We start from the raw sequence: 18473 nt of genomic DNA, 5'->3' as shown, positions 1-18473 counted from the left end.
GGGGCCGATCAAAAAATACGGCCGTTAGTGATACTAAATTATTGCCAAGCCCATTAGGAAATGTTCAGCAGTTTTCCCCAGTAATTATTAATCGGACGGTCTGTTTGTCAAACAGGAACAGAGCAATTATCGCGCTTGTTTATTGACACGTGCCACGGTCCGGGTGCACTATTCGTTTGTTTTTGCGTTGTGTACGTGTAACTGTATAGCAGCGAATCCACGTGGGGCGGCTAATGAGCCCCTTTTCAACAAATAATATTCGGTTGGTTTTTTTTTTATTTGTTTTCAAAGAGTCTTTAGGGCCTGTCGTGCGTTGGTGATTTAGTAGTTGCTTCGGGTCGCCGTTTATCCCGTCTAGTCGCCCATTTTCCCGAAATAAACGACGACAAAACAAGGCAATAAACCGATTATGTAGCGCGATGTTTTCCAGACAAATGAGCCCGAACTCCGGGGACGTAACAGTCGTGTTTGTTTTTGCGCGCGGATTTTTTCGTTAGATTGAAAGATGGAAAATAATGATCGAAACGGGGGCTTCAAAACCGAAAGAAAATCTAGTAATTCCCGTCAAAAGTGAAAAATTTCACGCGGGGATCTCATCGGTGTCCCGCTCACACATAAACAACAGTTTCGCAAACACCTCCGATAATTGCGATAACATCGGCGTTCCGAATTAAAAATACTCATTATTATTAATAACAATGTAAACACGGATAATTGTTGTTATCATTTTACACGCGTTTCGCGTTGCCGTCAGTGATGGAATCCGTACGTACCACCGACATTTATTGTCTCTCCGATAAGGGGAAGGAGTCTTATTGCGCTAATGCAGAAAAAAAATCATGAGATCTACCATGACATTTTTCGAGAATGAAACAGAAATCATTTTCCGTTCAGTTAGCACTGCCCCAATTTCTCGTGCTGCACAAGCGCCATCGCATCCTAATCGATTCATGAAAACGTCTAATCGCGTGTTATCAATTAGAAACTGCCGATAAGGGAAAAAATAACAAATGCGACGAAAACACGATAATCATTACTACACAGGATATAGTGCTTGCGTCAACAACGGTAATCTCTTTTTTGGCGGCCACTTCCAGTGCAGGCAGGAAACATCCTTTTTTACGTTCCGTATCCTGCCTTTCATTCAGGTTTTTTGGTAAATTACTCATTCTTGCCCGTTTATGCCAAGTTGAATGGACTGAAGCGGAAGGATGGCCGTGAAGTTTATTTGCGCGTCAAAAAAGTGCGTTTCGAGCAATCGCTCGCGAACGAGAACCGAACTCCGCCGTGGAGAAAACTCTGTAAGATTCACAATCGTTTTCTAACAAAACAATCGGCATTAAACTATACAACTGTGGCACGCCACTGTTCCGCTCCTTCCCCCTCCCTCGCCCTCACACGAGCCAGACCTTAGACTAAAAAAATCTTGGATTATCGATCTTGTGCCAAAAGACCATAAACCCAAGACTTTCCACTCCAACTAGTCGGTCAAGATTGCCTTCCTTCTATCAAACAAGTTAAACAACTATTTCTTAAGATATCGAAAAATTTTAAGAAGTACCGTTGGGTTGATTAACAGAACGTGCTGTATTAATAGAAGTAGCTGCTGTGGAATTAATAGATCTGACGGTAGATTGAGGAACTTGGAGGTTGGTGGGCGAGTCCCGGGAAGGCGCTGGGGTGCGGTGCCGCCCCAGTGGAGGGAGGGACCTCACGGAGCGAGTCGTACTCCCGTCAAACGTATTTTTCATTCGGTTTTGTTTCGCTCCCACGAAGTACCCAAGTACAGCTCGAATGGCGCCTTAGACGCCACGTCTTCGTGGGAATAATTACGCAATTTTAGTTAAGTTCTCTCGAAGAGGAGTAGTCGAGAGCGCAGGAAAAGAACTACGGGGGGGAGGGTGGATGAGAAGAAAGACGTAATTACAGAGAGCCCAAGGGAACAGGAAAAATCGCTTTTTTACATCATAAAAATTAATGTGAATCTATTATAAGAGCTCATTAGCCATAATTGGTCTTATACCAACCTGAGGCCATAAATTATCCGTATACCTTCCGCCACCTGTCACCCACTAAACGGATACGCGGTTTCCGTGCACTTCCGACTATAAAACACATAAAATCGGCTAAAAGGAACATTATTTGAAAGCTCATTAGAACCTTTGCATGTGCGTCTTTTTCAGCAGTTTTCCTCGTGCCGCGTAATTGAGAAAAAAACTGCCGACGGCGAGCAAAAACTCGCCCTTAAGGTTTCACGACGTTTTAATGACAAAACGAAGCAATAAAACGCGAACAGTAAAAAAATCGCCCAGACATGTCCGACTACGCAGCGCTGTGCGCTTTCCTAGTTTTTTTCCGTTTTATTATTTAACTTTTACATGCAAATCTCATGCAGCCGAGGTAGAGGAATGTCTTAACGATATATTAAATCATATTCTCCATAAATATTTAAACGGCTCTCGATTATTATTCCACTTTTGCTATTTTTAAAATACTTTTCAACGGCCTTTTTTGCATCTAATTGTTGTGTAATTAGAGGTTGTTGTAGCCAACAATGGCGTCCCATGACGACCAAAATCTGTCGCGACGGTATGCAAATAGCGCTCGTCGAAAAAAAATGGAGAACTGTAGGCTGTATTCATCATACTTTTATCAATGGATCGTTATTCCGCGAAGGTTGGTTTGGACAAGACGATTTCACGTTTAAAGCCCGATGCGCGTACAACTTTGCATATCATTTCGCGCATGGTACCACGGGAAAAGACCTCATTACCATGCTACCATTCATTCTTGACACTATTAATTTTAATTAATAAGTCGACAAGCCACACGACGGCGAATCGCGAAGTTTTGATTCGCTTTGTGATGACTGAATGAATTCTGGAGATTCTAGAATTCACGTGCCGACCTTTGCGCTGCAGCGTTTGTGGAAGAATTGCGGAGTGGTTTCGATTGAAAACAACCAATTAGTCGGCCGCAAAAATGGCGACTTTTGAAAAGCGAAAGAACAAAGAGCAGGGTCGCCGACACGCTATAGTCCTTATAAGCGGAACCCGCAGTTACTGTTTTAATAACAACGATAGTACACAAACAGGAAAAATGACTAACGAAAATACCACGAGAGTGTATAATAGTGAACGGCCTTGTTCGTGGGTGGTACCAAACGGATGTAAACAAGATGTGCTAAGTCCTCTTTGCGCGCGAGGACGAAGAGGTCTAGATCCGGGCAATGTGCAGAAATAGAAAACCCTCTATTACAGTAAAGACGTGCAACAAGGCACGTTACGACACCATTACTTTTACCTCGCCATTTTGTTTGTTTACTGTTGATCTGGTGATGACGCAACCTATTTAGGTCGCCACATTTTTTTCTTAAGTGGGTTTCAATGCGATTTCTGAAAGAAGAAAGTCGGTGAACGCTAAGCCAGTCACGAATAATAATCATAGCTCATATTTCGCTACTATGATTATGCACATGAATCGGCGAAAAATTAGAATTCGTGTGTTGTTTCCACTGGCTGTTTGTGATACAATAGGGACAGATGACCATGAGAATTGACGTTAAAATTAGGATTCCTCGCCCAGAGATGCGCGGCCTTATAAGGCGACTAAGCTAAAAGAGTTAAAAGGAGATTAGACGAATGTCTCTCGCGAACGTTCTTCGCCGGTGCGCAGCCACGCCAAAACTGACGGCGGCAATCGCTTTTCCGGAAAAAATCCGCTGAAAATGAGTGTCGCGTCGAGACGTCCGTCGTTGAAAAAAAAGTAGAATAAAGGTCGAAGTTGTAGTTTTCCAAATTCGCTCTTCAGCGCAATGTGAAAAACTCGCACGGCACTGGTGGCGGGTGCCCCATGTGACCGCGCGAGCCAATCAGAACGAGGGAAAAACCAGGTATATGGCGGCATCTGTGGACGCACCAGCTGCAACCTTCGACAGATCGCGACAGAGTTAGTTTTCGCAAAACGACATGTACCGCCCCGATTGCAAACAATTGCACATTCAAAGCGGCGCCTCTTTTTGCTCTCTTGCGGCACAAAATCCCGGTCCTTGATCCCCCGGGACAATATCGCCCAATTTCCCGTGCCACGGCTCCAATTGTCGGCACCCTAGAAAAGGCGCGTTCTAAATAAATAATATTGTGGGGGACGAGTTCAATCACACCAAAGAAAAGTTTCGACTCTCGTAGACCACGTGACGGCAACGCCGCCCGTTTTGTTTATTGTTCGTAGAAGGTTGTTGACGTATCGTCATCTCCGCGATTATTTAAACAAAAATAAGTCGCATCACCCATTTCAGTCGCCCAATGTCAACGACCTCACTCTAGTTTAGTGCCTAATTCTGTATTCGGCGCTCTCACCGTTTTCGTGTGTCGTTTACGGTGGGATCTCGGTGACCGAAACGGGCCGTCGTTGGGATGGATGGATGTATTATGGGGGCTTTTTTTGCTTTCACAAACCCCGTATTGTACACTGCTCAACGGATCGCGAAACCCCCATCGCGAAATTGCCGGAGCGGTCAAGGTTCGTATACGGGATGACGCAACGCGGTTGCCCTCTAGCAATAGATGCGTTCTTGAATTAAAACGCAAACACCTGACAACGCTGTTAATCCAAAAATGCGTAAACTCATTGCCGTCAGAGATCGCCGAAAAATTGTGCGTAGAACCAAACCACTTTGTCTTGTTATTGATGTTTCCCGTGTTGGGCGTGCGGCCTTGCGAAACGTTGCGAAACACTTTCAGGATATTTTCCCATTTTCCTTTCCTAATGCAATGATGAATGCCCCATCCACCCCAAACAAATAAACATCCACTTTTTTGATTGATAGTCGCCAGAACTGGATAAAACGGGAAACGGGAATTGCCATCCGCGCCACTACTGGCGGTGTGTGAGGGTCGGTCTTGTTTCTCCGCAATAGACACGCGAAGGAAACTACCCTTGACATTTAAGGGCGGCCCTTATTTACATGAAAATAAGTCGGCTGGAAGACCCGCTCGGGATAATTTCCATCTATTACTGCGTTTTTCTGCCGTGGGAAACGGGCAAACAAGACGCTTCGGCAAACAACCATCGTCCTCAGAAATGACCACTTCAGCTGCAAGAAGCTTCTCAATAATAATAGAATTGGTGTAGGTGAAGCCGGCGTCATGGAATGCGATATATTTAGATTGAGTCAATTAGTTAATAAATGTGATTGTCAAATATCGCTTCGATGGTGTTGATGGAAATTTGCGTGATGACGTCACAGAAGGCAAAGACACGAAGGTGGGGGAGCTCTAGTTGAGAGCAGACATGCGCATCTCCCGTCCGGGAGGATTGGTTGGCGAGGGGGAGAGGAGTCCTCCTCCTAACATTTCCGAAGGGTGTGCAATAGGTGCCCCCGGCTTTGACAGAATGCGGGGGCCACACTGCTACGTTCCACGTCATTGGAACTCCTATAGGGATCTTCGACAGTTTTCAAGCAGTTTTCAACTGAATGTGGAGGAATCGTGTAACTTTATTTAGAATTATCGAAGCAACAATTACCCACTAACCTCAACCGCACAGGACAATCCCCGAAACCGAAAACAATTAGACCAAACTCCGGATATCGCGGTGGGGATACTGGAAAACACGTCACTCTTCATTCGCGATGTGGACTCGGTTCCGCTAGCGTGGGGATTCCAATTTTTTATCAATCACACATAACTTATTATGTAAATTTTATGGTATTTATCTTTGACACATACAGACCGCGCTAAGTAAATTGCAAATAGTTCCGATAACGTCGCGTTTCCCGTAAAAACACGTTTTCCTGGTAAGCCGCACTTCACTTTAAAAATAGACAACGTTGTTGTCAATTCTTGACACAGAGATGCGATAACAATGGGGATTCCCCCGAAGCAAATCCGCTGAAAAGCGTGGAATTTCATGCACTAGGTCGCAGGACAGCGGGAGAGAAGCAACTAACATAGTTTGGAGAACGAACGCCTCTGGTGCTGCTCAACATGAAACTTGCGGGGTACCAAGGAAGATAGCGCCGTGCGTGGCCGTACGCGATCTCTACGTCCAGCTCTATCGTGATTGAGACGCATTCTCAAACCAACGAGGAAGGGCTCTGATAGAGTTCCGACTCGAATAACAATAGCAATTCCTGGAAGTACCATTAACTGTGTTTCGCGTTATACTTTGTTTACGTCGATAATCTACTTCCAAAAAAAAGCGGTGTCATCGTTCTTCCTAAATCGAATCATCATCATCATCATCATCATCATCATCATCATCATCGGTATAATAGGAACCGATTCTATGAGTCTCGTTCACCCCTCCCTATTTTTAGAAATAAAATGTTGTTTGTTTACTTAAAGTTGCGTGTTATTTCGCTTCATGGAAACCGAATTGAGAAAAACATGTTTGTGTTTTTGCCTGGAAATTTGATGAGAGGCCGCCGAGCCAGAGGCGTACCGAGTCTTGTTCAAATTCGGGCGTAAGGGTGATTTATCGGCAAAGCCACGAAATTGTTGGTAAACATAACCTAAAAAACTGAAGGGCACATTCGTTCCGAGCAAATAAACAACTAGGTAAACAAATAAAAACACATTTCTCTCGAACTATGTGGGTCAACAAAACAACCATGTCTAACGTGTAATTGAGTTCGCCATGTTGTAATATCGTGTAATAGCGTTACAATGAAAGGTTCGCGAACGGCGATGGCGGCGCGTTCGTTCGCGGACAACCGAAAGTGTCATGACGAAAGAATTTTAGGCTCGGTAGAATAACAACAATCTGCAGAAGGAGCAACGTTCTCTCGCCATCTCGGCGCTCTCTGAAAAATAAAAGAGCGAGCCCCCCCAAAAGAAAAGCCAACGGTCTGGTCTGCATACCTTTGCGGTTGTCTTCGGGTGAATCACCGGCCGATCGGCTCAAATTCCGAGCCCGGATCGTGGGAACTGGCTCGAAAAGTACATTTTAAATGCCTCCGGGAAATTTTACGGCCAATATGCGTAACAATCGCGAAAGGTGACAAAAACGTCGAAATTCGTGTCGTACATGGCGGAGAAAAATTGCCGCCATCTTCGATCCGAAATTAGCAAGGCATGTTTGGCGAATCTGTGATACTACGGCTTCCATCGAGATGCATTTGCACACACCCCACTGCTGACTGACAGACGTCGAACTTGTCATTTGTCTAACTCGTTTTCTTAATGGGAAATAAAACTACCCATGCGAGCGTTGCGCAGAGTAAAGGAAGAGAGTGACACGATGATTTAGTCGAGCAGAACTCGACGTCGCAAACCTCTGAAAGTGAGGCATCTTGTCGCGCGACACAGTTTTGTTAATCGAAAAGTGAGGAGCTTTGGGTGTCACGTGGCGAAATGTGGGAGGCGTCTTCGGTTTATTCCCATGTTTTGTAATGTCACAGACTGGCGCAATTAGCTTTGGACGACCATATTGGAAGTTGCCTTCAATTGTTTATGAATAGTTAACGTCTGTCAAATGTCAGAGGACACAAAATGGCGGGCGATGGCTTACGTGCTGAAAATGCCTATTTCTCTAACTCACACTTTTTACTTTTACCAGAAACGAAACAATACGCAACGATATGCAGACGATAATAATTCAACTATTACAACAGTCAATGGTTAAAACGCCAAACAAACAACTCTGGGCTATATCGGGATAAATAAACTGATACAATTACAGACTAATTATTATCTCTTGCGTCAATAATTTAAAACAATAAACCGGTTTCATCGAAATCGTGAGAAATACAAACGCCAGTTCGCTCGGTTTTACACTAATTAAGAAATATTCTTCGTTTGTACAATAATTACGCTTTTCTACACACATGTGCGCGCGGCTTAAAGAATTTTTTAATGGCACATCTGCTATAATAAGATTACGGCGAAACAGGTGCTCTTAATGAAGATCTCTTTTTGTGACTTGAGGATTTTTTCAGATTTCTCAGTATCGTCAAAGTTGGCCCGAAGAAGCCTCAATCCTGCGCATCTGCTCACTCCTTATAGGTCTGCTAATGTGGCGGCTATTGATGATTCTCAAAGTCGCGACCTCTGACGCTTGAGAAATTTCTAAATGTTATGCCCATTTTCGGCTCGGAATTATTGGAATTTCACCATCTATAGCGGGGGTATAAAGTTCCCGTTCGCTCGGAAATGTAGACGCTCGCCCTTGGGTCTGGGCGAAGTTTTTGCCAATTTCTTAATTTCGCCCCTTGCGCTTCGCCGTTAAATTGATATTTAGCAACTTCCAGAAATTCCATTCTCCGCCATTCAACAGAACGTGTCCCTCAATTGGCTCGGTATTATTGATGGCCTTTACTCCTCAATCTCTCAATGCTCCTTATTCTATCAATCTTCTTCAGAAATTCAATGAAAAATTATTCACTTATCATCCACACGAACGACCTTTCATAACAAACACATTATCGGGCCAATAAAGCCAACGGAGAGGGACCGGGACTGTTTGAGTCGAGGCGTTGGAATTCCACCAGTTTCATCTGGAGCAATAATACAATAACTTCTTAGTCATTTCGTAAGTTGGTTAAATCTGTAAACAGCAATCTGAAACCTGACAAATATCAGATAACATCGAGCTCTGCGTTGTTTAATGCGGGCGACATTACAAAGGTAAAGATATGTGTGTGTCTGTGTGACGACGGATGTTTTTCACGAGGCACGAATCTATTTCGAACAATAACCGTTGGGCAACACTTATATTTTTGTTTTTCGCTGCCGGTTTGTACGACAATCAAGGCCACATGCATTCGAATCAAACTTGAAATTCGGTAGTTGCAGAGAGACAACCCAACGAGTGACTGAAGAAGGACACGTTTCCCGATGGGGAAATATCGAATTTTCCAGAGATGAGATGAAAAAATTTTACATGCAAAGATTTGTACGTAGAGACGTGCAGTGGGCCGAAATCCATGCGACGCTGCTTCGTACAGTAGCAACTTTGCATGTCGACTGGGCTATATTTGCCACTTTCAGCGGTTCTCACAGCAATGACACGTCGTAAAAAAGTCCGCGATGGCGACAACGTGTTGAAAATTTGCAGATGAAGAAATTTTTAACAGAACTAAACCAATTTTGTCCCACCGAGTTCAAAAATATCCAACACTGCGCATTGCGTCACTTCAGTCCTCACAAACATTTGTTTTTTTTACAGTGATTTTTTTCGTCTTTAAATCAAACTGACCTAACACCACCTGGTGCGAATTGATGGAATTGCAAGAAAGCAAGGGCAATGACACCACCGTCAGCTGTTTTGAAAAATCCGATTTTGGCAGTTTTCTGGTAATTTTCCAATTGCTGCGGTTGAAAAGTTATCAAATTGAGTAGTTTTGGTGGTAACGTACCAGATAGTCAGTGAATATTAAGAAATTTCAACGATTTTTTTATTAATAGGAAAAGGATGTGAAGTACGCGTGCTGGACGCTTCGGAAGCCGTTGACCGGTGGAGTAATGGTTGCAACGTGTCAGTCAAAGGCCAAGATACCGGGTTCGCTTCCCGTCCCAAACAGGCTATTCGTATGTTAATTTTCTTTAATTATCAACTTAACTTCTCTGATTTTCCGGTTTTCTCGGCAAATTTCAGTTTTTTTTAAAGATTTATTCGTAGTACAAAAGCAAATTGATGCATTAAGAGAGCGAAAATCCCCAAAATGCCCCCGAGGGCGCACTTTTTAGGGCCAATCCTGCTACATCGTATGCCTAGCACGGCCTCCTCGTATTGGGAAAGGCGTAGAGTCACATTTTTTGAGTCATCAGCCTTATGGCGGGTTTTATTTATCAGTGGCAGATAATCGAAAATTCCCATTAGAAAACTAAACAAACACTCGATATAGTGACGCCACCTCGATGAAAACAACATTTGGATTGTTTACGTGGTTCGGTCGGTGGTATCGCGACATGTGGAAGAAATCGCCCGAATGTGATTACATTGTTTCAAAAATATTGCCGTACTAATCACGATGTTTTTAAATGACCCTCGAATTCGAATTGATGATATTTTAACCAGCTCTACGTCGCAACACGTGAGAACGAAGAACGGACCCACCCCGCCAGTGTGTGTGTGTGTGTGGGGGGCGGGGGAGGGGTGAAAAGCCAACATTACGGCCCTGGCTGATCAGATTGAGCCGGCGGCGTCTGGTAAACAATGTACCCTGTTAAGGAAAATCACGTAACAGGCTTGTTTTCGTTCAAGAGAGTAATTTGATAATAATTTTGTTTTTGTTTGCTCGGGCAGCGATGGGGCTGCGCGCATGCCACAGCTACGTCCCAATTAGTAATGGGATATCTGAAATGTGAATTCCTGTACGAATTATCCTGCCAGTCGTCAGTGATAATGCCGTACGCCAGAAATGCCCGATTACAAAAACCCTTTTTCCGCAAAAGCAGTTTAAACTAGTTCAATCAGTCCAAGTTCATTCATGATAATTTCAAAGTTGGGCGCAAAAAATCGTTCAAAGAGGCCTGCATTGGCAATGTATACAAGATTAAAAATGCTCGGATTTAGAAGTGCGTGGTGGAAGTGTATAAAGTTTATCGAACATATCAAATTAAAACCACAACTGGGCATTTTGAGTTTTTCTTGAAGTGGACCAAACCTCCGGCGTTTGGGCTAAAAAAAACTATCTTTGGAGGGCTGTAGTGCGCATGCGAATTTGGCGGTTGCGATTGTGCGTTTGAACAGCCAAAAACCCCTCAAAAATGCCGAATTAGAGTCCGAATTGCTGATTTTGCGATGTCCAGGTTTCACTTCGTAGGCTAAGGGGTCAAAACTTGGGTAGAAAATTGCAAAACTCCCGAGGACAAAAATTCGGTTTCTCCTGGATTAATTTTAATCCGAAGACGTACTTTTTTCTCGTGACATGTCGAGTAATTAATCGTGCAGCTTTACAACAATTTGACCGAAACTACCGGAACCTGTTATAGTTAATCTGAACTAACCCACCGACTGGAGAACTTTTCGAGGCGTTGTACGTATCGAGAACAAAAAGAGGCCATTGTGCATATAATCGCCGATATAAACCGGCCTTAAAGGGTAAAAAAATATGGACATGACTTGGCCGTTTCGCTCCCCATCAACTAAAAGTCATGCATTAATAATCCACTGTCAGGAAACAATGTATGGCTATTAATAATCCATCATCGTCTCGGCATATTTCTCCCTCGATTTCACCCTTGTTTTTCCCAAGGTTTTTGCTCCGGTCGTCGTCATACTTCTACTTTCCGGAACGGACCTTAATATTGGATCACGCTTTATAAATAATAAAGAATTCGTCCGAGATTTCGATCGGAGTCTCGAAGGTCTCGTTCACTTTCGGATTTAATAACGCGAAAAGTGAGATTCGTTTTGGGTGTATACAAAATAATAAACAGCAATCCTGTTTCCCCTGAGTCAGTCGGTATACACGCATAACGTAATACCACCAATACATTGTGTTACATTGTATATAGGAATGTATTACCAAATATTTATCTTATCTTTTAAACATCGTAAAATGTTCGAACCGAAACACCTGTACGTACAAGTACTTCGGCGTGGTGCAGAATAGGTCTTTGCGCGCAGAGGACCCAAGGAGGGCCGCGTCCGTAGCCGCAGTTTGGGGCCCCACGAGCAGCGTAGGGCCTCCGTTTGCTCAAAGGCGCAAATGGCATTTTTCACTCTCCCGCGGACAACTAGAAAATGTAACCCGGTTATTTGATTAAAGTCGGTTCAAAATGAACAGGTGCTGCCTCTGCTCTTCGGCGGGCCGCAAACTGAGATTTAAACAAGCAGTTTCGATTCGTTTGTGCGTGAAAATATTATCTCGTCGGTAGCACTCTCACGAGTCTGATATGATCCGCACGGGGGGCTATCCGAGGCACTTACTTTAAGAACCTTTCTGTCGTCTAGGAAAATAACACTCTCTTGCGCACTCGGCCGCTACGTGGCCAGAAACGCCGATCCCAATTAACTAGCCCATTTGCTCCTCGAAATCTCGGCTTTACAGGCTCATAAAAGGTTAAAGCGTAGTCTCGGAATTTTCCTCGGACCGAAAATTTCTACCAAAAACTACGCACGCACCGAGCCCAAGAAGCAGATCTTTCCCAGGAGTGCGGCACGGTTTTCCCCATTTCGGGGCCATAATTTCGTCAAAGATTTCGAGATATCTGGGGCCATAAATCTCCCCCCGAGACAGGCCAGTTACGGCTGAATAGGTTTTACAGTGCTCTTGCATCAAATATTTTGATTTATAAGCAGGCGAACACAAACACTCGGAAAGTTTTAAACATTGTAAATCAGTACGCTCCACTTGACGAAAGAGACAATGGATGGCTGTGTCGTCGGCGAGTCGATTCGAACTCGAGGCCGAGCCCAGTTTATCGAATGCAATCGAGAAATTGGGCTCCCGGGGACTTCAATGTCCAGTCGCTGGGAGATAAATTTCTGTTTTCCAGGCTACGGGATGCTGCCGGACCCCGGATAGATTCAGCGATCCATTACTTTTATCTTCGGCAACTTGAAAAAATTCGCTCGCGTTGTATGTTTCGAAGTCTGGGTGATACATCAAAATGAGTATTGTGATAGTGCACATAAGGCACATACATATAGCAGGACTCACGATGTCCCGAAGAGTTTCAGTATTGTAATCAGAGGGGTCAATTTAATGGCCACTGAGCCAAGACCTGCTAATGGCCCAGTGACTCGAGACCGCAAAACCACAAAATTTGCAAATCTGATTTCAATTTGGAAATTCTGAGGAACTTTTTACCATTTGTATCCTGAATTGGAACCACCGAATTTGGTTTTGCGGCAGGAATTTAAAAATTTATTTAAAAAAATTAAATTGATGGTGGTGGCGTCACGTCGAAGCGCGAAATGCCGGATGTAAAATCTTATGGCGACATTTCCCAGGCAAACCCTTTCTAAGCAAGGTCTGAAACGAATAAGAACGATTTTGCAAATTTTCATTTTTTTGCGATTTGCGCGCTTTTCCCTTTTGTTATTTTTAGGGGCGCATTGTTAGGACGAGCGGCCGACGCAGGTTAAAACAGAGGGAAAAAGTGTTCGTCGCGAAGCTGTACGCTGACTCGACATGTGATTTATTGCTTCCTTTTATGTAAATATTTGGCAAAAAATGTGGTGTTGCTAAATCTACAAATTTGAAGATCAAAGAGAAAGAAGAGATGATTTCTATGGCAGTGACAGATACCTATGTCGCATCAGGTGAAAGGAGGACATAAAAAATTCTGATTTCCCAAGCATGGAAAAAAAATCGTATAAGTGGTTTATTGGCCAGCGAGAGAAAAAATTCATTACGAGTGGTCAAACGATTACGCAAAGAGCAAAGCTAATTCGTTCCCAAATCAGGGAGAATAATAAACTATTTACAGCCAGTAATGGATGGTTACATCGCTTTAGAAAGTGTTTTGGAGTTCGTTTTTTAAAAATTTCGCTGGAAAAATGATCTCAACCAGAACTTGTAGACCCGTTTAAAAGTCAGTTAAAGAGCAAAATAGAAGAGCTTGATATTACATTAGAACAGCTTTTCGATGCTGATGAAACAGGGCCTTATTGGAAGTCATTACCAGACAGAATGTTTGTCTCGGGGGCAGAAAAACCTGCTGCTGGAAGAAAAACAGAAGAGCAGCGAACAACATTTTTGGCGTGCACCCATGCTACAGGGACTCATAAAATAAATCCATTGGTTATTGGTAAAGCTGCCAAACCCAGATCGTTTAAAAATTTTAACTGTCCTCTCGACTATGAGCGTTCCAAATCGGTTTGGATACCTGCTACCATTTTCAAACGGTGGTTTCTCTATTCGTTTGTACCTCAGGTATAGTTTAATTTTCTCCCTTTTAGAGACCATTTCCATTTCACCTTAAATTACATAAAATTACTCACATATACATGTATACTTGTAGGTTAAACCGTTTCTAAAGGATGAAGGTCTCCCTATACAAGCTCTTCTTTTACGTGATAACGCGCCCTCTCACCCACCTGAAGATGAATCAAAAACCGATGATGATGGGTTCATTTAAGCCTTGCATCTTCCCTCTAATGCCACATCTCTCATAGAACCAATGGGTCGAAACGTTATTCGATTAACCAAATTATACTACAGGAACAGTCTTCTATTTATTGCAATAGAAAAACACGCGAATGTTTCCGACGCCTTAAAGAAATTGACTATTAAAGACGCAATTCTCAAGCTAATGGCAACTTGGAACTACGTTAATCTAGAAACTATTAAAAGTGTTGGAAGAATATTTTAGACGGAGTTCTTTCAAACTTCTCCGATGACGAAAACGAAAATGTACCACTCGTAATTTTGAAACGCCGATGGGATAACGAGAACTCAGCGTCCAAATCGCTTGAACTTTCATGGACAGCGGCTCCACAGGTAGCTCCTCCTGGTTCTAAAATTGATCTTAATTTATTTGGTTTATTTAAAGGGAGCAGTTGAAGAATCCGACGTATTGGAGTGGAATGAATGCGATAATGAATTTAGAGATGACGATATTGAAGAATGTCCAAGTAATGAAGAGGCGGAACAAAATCCCGCGCCGTGCAATGCAATTTCGTTGGATAGTGCTGTACACGCTTTAAATATAGTTACTCAGTGGGCAGAAGAGAGTGACGTTGACTTTACCGATCTACTTGGACAAAGAAATTGAGGCGCAGCGCCATCATCCAAAATGTAAGAAATCCTCAGAAAGGATAAAAAATGTCGGATTTTTTCTTAACAAAAAGTATCTTCTTTTTGTGTTAATGCTTTGATTCTTACTGTTGCTTAGTCTAATAAGTTCTTTAAGTTTACGTGGACGCGAATGAATCGTTAATGGGAACAAGCTCGGTTTTTTCGGTTCACACTATTGCGCGTCTACTGTATGCCGTAGAATCAGGTACATTTGTTTATGATGGTGTTTGCACGTTAAAGCTTCGCACAGACTTGGATATTTCACCGCACAACGAACAATACAACAAACCGAACGCCGAACAAAACACTAATTTGGACGGGGCAACAAACTCGTAGGATTTGCAAACCTGTTTGCAGCGTTTGCGAATGTGCATCTTGTCCCTTTGCAATGTTTGCAAATGTACATCTTGTCCCGCCCCGTGCAAATTAGTGGTTCGTTCGGCGTGCGGTTCGTTGAGCTGCCAAAAGTCTATAAGCAGCTAAAAAAACCGCGGATTCTTCTAGTCCCAAGATCTTAGCTGCGGCACGAGGGTGTTCGTCCGGGCCCTCAGCGGGGGGTACACATCAGTCAGTTTTACACGGTGCATAAGTAGTAGGCACGTATCCCTCATCGTCTTCGCCAGCAGGAACAATTTGTCGGCAGTCCGGCCAGACGATTGTATAATAAGTCTCCTATTCAAGATGCGCGTTTCGACTGCCGGTGTGTGGGGCGTCACTCCCAAAAAATAGAAGAAAAAGCGTCATAAGGAGAGTATTGTTGCGAAGAGAGATAATCTAATAAGGTAAGCGACCGCAGTTTCGCTTTCGAACGCCGAGAGTCCTCGTTAATTTATAATTTGTCATGTGCAAAGAAACACCCTCGAAAGTGGCCCCACCGCTCAGATGCGTTTCAGGGCGGAGGTGTACAATTCGTGGAGCATTTTCGTTTCTTTGCAGAGACGGTTCGGGCAAAAATGCCCTCAATAATGTTACCTTCAATCTATTATGCAATAAAACATCAGAGTTTACTCAAATAATACGTGATGGAAAGCTAAGAACGTGACCACTTCTGTAAAGATTTTACACGCATATGAGCTGAATGATAAGAGCCATAAGTCATGGGAGTAAAGGCGAGAATGCTTCACCGGGATTTTCCTGCCTGGTCGCGTTTTCCCAAATAAAAATCCCGAGACATTTCGAATTTAAATGTGCGGGTTTTTTTTGCTGGCACCACGCTTTTAATTATCATTAATTGCCTTATTTTGCTAGGGATTACACTACCTGCCGAATTTGTAATCACTGACGAAATTATAGTAATTTGCCTCGCTAATACACGTGCGCTTGTAAGAACGAAGCGATTATAACTACTACTTTAAGCGATATTAGAGCGTTTAGTAATCAAATGATGACTTGTTAGGGAAATGGTAGTTGGCGAAATGTGTGTTAATTTATCACGTGTTCACCTTGGAAGCCCGTCGGCCGTTCGAGCCCCTGCGGCTTCGCCAATAAGGGGAAAAATCCGCGAGCCACCGCGGTAGCAAAAATTTCTTTTAAAAAACCGTCATTTCTTCCCCGTGAGGGGTCACGCAAGGGCCAAATCCTCGAGTCGAGTGTGTACATGGCCGCGCAGCGTTTATTGAACGATTTGAGAACAGATAGAGTCTTCGATAGAGCAAGGAAGGACCTTCAGATCGATTATTCCTCCTTTTATTCCGAATTCTCATTTCAGCACCTTGCAGGAAACACGACGGGGAAAACGACCTTCGACTGAGTGATCACGACGAGGCGCAATGATTGCCCGCAGCGTCCGTTCCGTTTGAGCATTTTTGACTATCAGCACAAAACTATCGACTGTGAACCAGACTGTAAATTGATATCTCTCCTTCCAGACGTGAAACGGCTTTCGTCCAGCGTCCGACGGCGTGACGAGTTTATCACCGATTTATCTCAGTTTTATCAACGGCGACGATGGTAAAAGTTCCCAGACGAAATCCGAAAGTAAACGTAACAAAAGAATGGTGCAAGAGGTCGCCGCGGAGGACCACACGCAGCTCCACTTCCGAGATATTTCGCGGCAATTATAAAGCCAATTCAGATAGTTCGCGAAGATTAAAAGTGCCTTAAACACCGGCCAATTCGCATGGAGGCATGGAGGCATGGGTCCATGGGAGTCCGAATGCGCCGGCCGGGGGTTAAGGCCTCGGTGAAGATAGGCACGATCGGAATGCGCAGTACGAAAGCGGTTACTTAGCGCTTAACGGTTACTTATACGCCGGTCGCTGGCAAATATTTATTAGATGCAAGAATGCCTCTCTTTTATCTTTCTGACGTCAGAAAGAGGTCCGGTATTTTTATTGCCGAGGAACGTCGAGAGCCGATCGAATATTTATTGCTGCGAACAGTTGTTTGTCGTTTGTATTACCGATTAATGCAAATTGAAACGTACAACATGAAAGTTTGTGTCGAGGATTGGAAGTGTCCTATTGACCAATAGGCTGCGGCACCTGATGCCCCCCGACGCTCGCAAACAAACAAATGTTTATCCACGACGTATCTATTCCTCGGGCCGTCGGAAAAAATCGCACAAAAAAAGGCATTTAACCGGTTTCGGCCGGCTGAAATGCCAACTCCTTGGCGAATACACCGAAAAACATCCTCGGTTCGCGTACGTTTTCCATCGAGGTTCCCGCATTACGCGAAAAACGAGGCAGATACGTCCTATTTTCGCACCTCGCACGAATCCCGACCTAAAACCTACATCAACCATTTCGGCTGTGGTCGGGCTCGGTTAAATACCGCCGGTCAAAGTCCCCCTGCAATTATCATAATTAAAAATGTCGCTGCATGGGTATTTGTTGAATAAACACCTCAATTACCACACAGGCTAATTAAGGAACGGTTCGGTTATGCGTATTGGGCGTGGAGGCTTAAAAGCGGCGTCGCCCGACGCCTTTTCGGCGATTGAAAATTTTCGGGACAATAGCAAATCGATCTAAACATGACCTGCACTTCGTCCCGCCATCATAGAGGTGCACATGCACTGATAGGTGCATACTACGTAGTAAAATGCACCACCGGAGATTTGGCAATAGGGCAAAATCTAGGGCTAAATTAGAGCCAAGGACGTCGCGGCGACGACGGCGGCTGGATCGTGGAGGCCCTGGCCACGATGCCAAGTTTAAGTCTGTCATCCCTTTACAAAACGTTTCTTGGCAAACCTCCCAGTTCTCGGCACTAAAACTTCGTCTCGAAGCGAAATTTTGCAAATATGTGCGAACTCGGCTCAAAAACAGATTTGGGGTGACATTTTTTCGAGTGTGATACAACGACAACACTGCGTGACCCTCAAAGCCTCGAAGCGACAACATCGTATAAAGTGGCTCTGGTAGACGACGGCGCGACGTTGCCAGGGGCGGCCGAGAGGGCGGAGGGAGGAGGTGGTGCACCGCCCACGGGGTTTGTTTTGGTTGAGGCCGAGAGCTCTCGCAGGAAGCATTACACGAAGGGGCCCGGTAATTGGAGCAGGTTAAGTTAATAGGGCCTGAGACCCCCTGCTTCCTGTAAACGCCAGTTCGAAATTGATGTTGTTTCCTATTGCTCCGTAAGGGATGATGAGCTATTCTGATTTGAAACCGACCAAACGCTTCGATGAATGTCAAAACGAGGCCATCAGGAACGAACTTTGCCTGATTTTAATCGCGATAGCGAATTAAAATGCCGCATCCGACCGCAAAAATAATTTTGGGATGTATTGGCGGAGGTCAGCCAAGAAGTCAACTGACCCGCGGTCGATTAACTAGAA

The 18473-nt window shown here is 44.0% G+C and overlaps 1 protein-coding gene across 7 annotated transcripts in view; it reads right to left on the bottom strand.

Annotated features, from left to right (window-relative positions):
* chico (insulin receptor substrate 1 chico) overlaps window positions 1-18473 on the bottom strand; it is a 38083-nt gene that overhangs the window by 17872 nt on the left and 1738 nt on the right. The gene's annotated exons all lie outside the window — the stretch shown is intronic.

This window comes from Euwallacea similis, chromosome 1 (genome assembly GCF_039881205.1).
Source record: "Euwallacea similis isolate ESF13 chromosome 1, ESF131.1, whole genome shotgun sequence".
In the NCBI taxonomy this organism is placed as follows: Eukaryota; Metazoa; Arthropoda; class Insecta; order Coleoptera; family Curculionidae; genus Euwallacea; species Euwallacea similis.
Note: the sequence above shows the minus strand (reverse complement) of the source record. Positions and strands in the feature narration are given on the sequence as shown.